This window comes from Tamandua tetradactyla, chromosome 8, assembly GCF_023851605.1.
Source record: "Tamandua tetradactyla isolate mTamTet1 chromosome 8, mTamTet1.pri, whole genome shotgun sequence".
Classification (NCBI taxonomy): domain Eukaryota; kingdom Metazoa; phylum Chordata; class Mammalia; order Pilosa; family Myrmecophagidae; genus Tamandua; species Tamandua tetradactyla.
In genome coordinates, this window is record NC_135334.1 from 18,721,801 (window position 1) to 18,724,906 (window position 3,106).

General features: G+C 43.5%; 1 long non-coding RNA gene across 1 annotated transcript; it reads left to right on the forward strand.

The window, feature by feature from the left end:
- The first annotated feature begins 598 nt into the window (after positions 1-598).
- Positions 599-2,143, forward strand: LOC143643277 (uncharacterized). Its single transcript, XR_013156185.1, has 3 exons — positions 599-1,351; positions 1,670-1,782; positions 1,869-2,143. It is a non-coding gene; the product is annotated as an uncharacterized LOC143643277 (long non-coding RNA).
- The last annotated feature ends 963 nt before the right edge of the window (positions 2,144-3,106 follow it).

A 3,106-nucleotide genomic window follows, 5' to 3' on the forward strand; every position in this document is an offset into this window, starting at 1 on the left:
TTGTTCCCCCTTTTCTTTATTTGCGGGATGTTAAGCCTGAACCCTGCAGTACAATGACGCTGGCTTTGGACCGGTTAGGTCAGCTCCTGACTCTGGGCACATAGGTCCAGTGATATTTCACCAGACAAGGATTCTTGTTGCATCAGCTGCTCGTAAAGGAGCCAATTGATTTTTTTCCAGACTGCTATTCTGAACTCACAAGGTCTTTTCTGGGATTTCAGTCTGCTTCTTTGAATGCTCTTTTTCTGCTTCTTTTCCATCTCAGACCTTGTGGTCCTCAGGTACCCGGTTTACTAATTACCTCCAATGCTGGCACCTGACAGCAGGTGGGCACAGTTCTGTTAATTATGTCCCCAGGCTTAGGAATTCTCTTCTAATGACATCCAATCATCTACCTCTGAATCTTGGGTTGAAATCAGGTTGCAGACATGCCTCTCTTCCCCTGAGCTCTTAAAAACCTATTTTTCTGGCCCAGCACCTCAAGATTCATGCACTCTGCCTTGAAGGTGGATGACAGAATAGCCAAGGACTCAATGCCTTCTACAGCAACCATTGTGGAGTCACAATGCTTGCAGACTCAAATGAAGAGGAGCTCTCAACCCACCAGCATCAATTGACCAAACAGACCAAGGGGGAAAGTCTTAGCCAGAGGCATTCTGGCTAGACTTGTTATGGATTAAAGCCCTTCCCTTGCCTCCTTCCATCCCCCAACCCAGCATAAACTACCCTTTAGCCCAAACAGAGTTTTCAGCCTTCCACAGAGAGCAGAACAAAGATGGTTAATTCTTCCATATGGTGGTGAAGGAGAAAGACTATCTCTTAGGATATGAGGCTCAGCTTCAAGAAAAGTAACTTCTAATCAGTTATAACATTCATTCCAGGGGTGCTGGGCCTCTGTTTTGCATTCAAAAAAATGGGGGAAATATCCATTTCTTCTTTGTTTGAAGTGAAGCCGAGATAAGTAATTGTGCAAAATTTCCAGAAGTCTTAGTATTCCACCGAAGTGGGTGTTGTGTGTATATTTGTGAACATACAAAGATATTTAGATATATAGATAATCCCTCATTGATTGTTTCACCGTACTGAGAGAAATGCATTATGGGTAGGGAGAACTGTTGAACAGGCAGTTTTGGTCAATTTGTAGGTACTTTAAAGAAATTGTGATGGATGTGAAAAAGGAATCAATGAAGGAATATCAATAGGGATTTCACTCTAAATACAGTATCCTAACAGGCTAACTAGTCATCAAAAAATAATGCCTATCTACAATGTGCATGAATTAAAAGGAGGACCTTCGCACATAAGTGATAAAAAGAAAATAAAGCATGCACTTAGCTGCTCAGCTGATGAGGTGAGTATGGGCGGGGGAAACAGATAAAATTGGGCCTAGTTAGGATCAGAGGGGCCATATCTGGCCTCCAGTAACAAGGGGAATTTTCATCTGCATGAAGGATGCCAGTAAGTGTCACTGAAACTGATTCTCACAGCAACCCGGTAAGATGGTGAGGACATAATTTTCCCCTTTTTATGTATAAGGAAACTGGCTCAGTCATTTCACCTGGGATCATACAGTGTACACTCAGAAATCTTCGGACTCACTCCCAGCTTGTTCCTCTTGATTTAGGTAGGGCACATCCCACTAATTCACACTTTTTTTTCTGGAAACCAGGGAATTCCTTTGAGGCCTCAGTTCTGTCGTCTCTCTTCATGGAGAATCTTCTTTCCATTGGCTCCTTGTCAATGCCTTGGTAACCCTGGCCTATTCTGTGCCCATTCTCTCTGGTAAGTAAGACCTCCCTCGAGTCAGCAGAATCCCCAGGCGTCAACTGCAATGATGATAGTGATGATGCATCATTTGGCCTTGACAGGACTCCAAATTCTCCCTTTGGCTGGTCCTACCTGAATGGCTTCCCAGCCTGGAATTTCTGGTCATTGCCTCATCAGAGGGAAGCTACAGGAGGGTGATAAAATGGCAGTTTGGGAACCAGCTATACAAATCTACAGAGAAATTCCTGGCAGCTCTCTGCATTTCCGTTCCAACTGCAGGTCAGCTCCGATTAGAAATAATGTAGATTTTCTTGCTGAGCTCACTGATTATTTGTCCATCATTCACTCCAGCACTGATAAAATAACTCTCAAGAGAGATTTCTAATTTGCACTTGGTTTTGCTGGGTCTCCTCTTTCAGGCTTTTCCTCTCTAGTTATTGAACTCTTTGCACTCTCTCTCTCTCTTAAGCTGTTTGAAATCTTCTCAATCAATTAACTCCCCTGCCCCTACTTGCCAGTATATTTGGGAGTTATGGCATAGACAGATCAGGATGCCGAGTTAGGGGTGCGGTTAGATATGCAAGCTAGTAGATGCTCCTGCATTCTGGCTGTTGTGTCCACTTCTTGGTACTCTGTTTAGACTTAGGGGAAAATTACCACCATTTTTATATCCCTCCCACCATTTCACCCCTTTGTAATTTTTCTTGACCACTTGGGGACTGAGAATGGGTAGCAGTGGTAAGGGTTTATTACTCTTGCTTGGTATGTGTGAATAAATTGCACCATTCTAATGAGTGCAACAGATTTTCCCTGCTGGCTTGGCTGGGGTCTCTGCTCTGCAGACAACAAAAGATGACAGGTTTTAAGTTCCAGCATCAGAAGAAAGCAACTGGTTCCCATTGGCAACCTTATTTGTCAGCTGGCAGCTCTGAGAAGCAAGGCTCCCTGGGTCATCTAAGGACAGACAGGGGCTGACCAGTTCGGAAGTACAAGCAACAGTAAAGAAAGGGCTGACTTCAATTTCATGGTATTGCAATGCTCCTTTCATACTTTTCTCCTCTCCAGGATTCATCCCTGTCTCTCATCCTTACTGGCACTAGGGTCAGAGTGTAAGAAATATTGTAAGAAGCATTATCATTTTCTGAATAGGTTTCATGGAAAGGATGCCAGATTAGCCTTTGTGGCCACAGAAGCTATCCACTCACTGTAAGTGTTCCACTGTCCTCTACACCAAATCCAGCTAGCTTGTATCATTTGATACAAGTAAGGAATCCGGCATTGCCTATTTGATTTGTTTTCAATGGAGGGCTCCCAAATGCTTCTTTGTAATTTAGTAGCT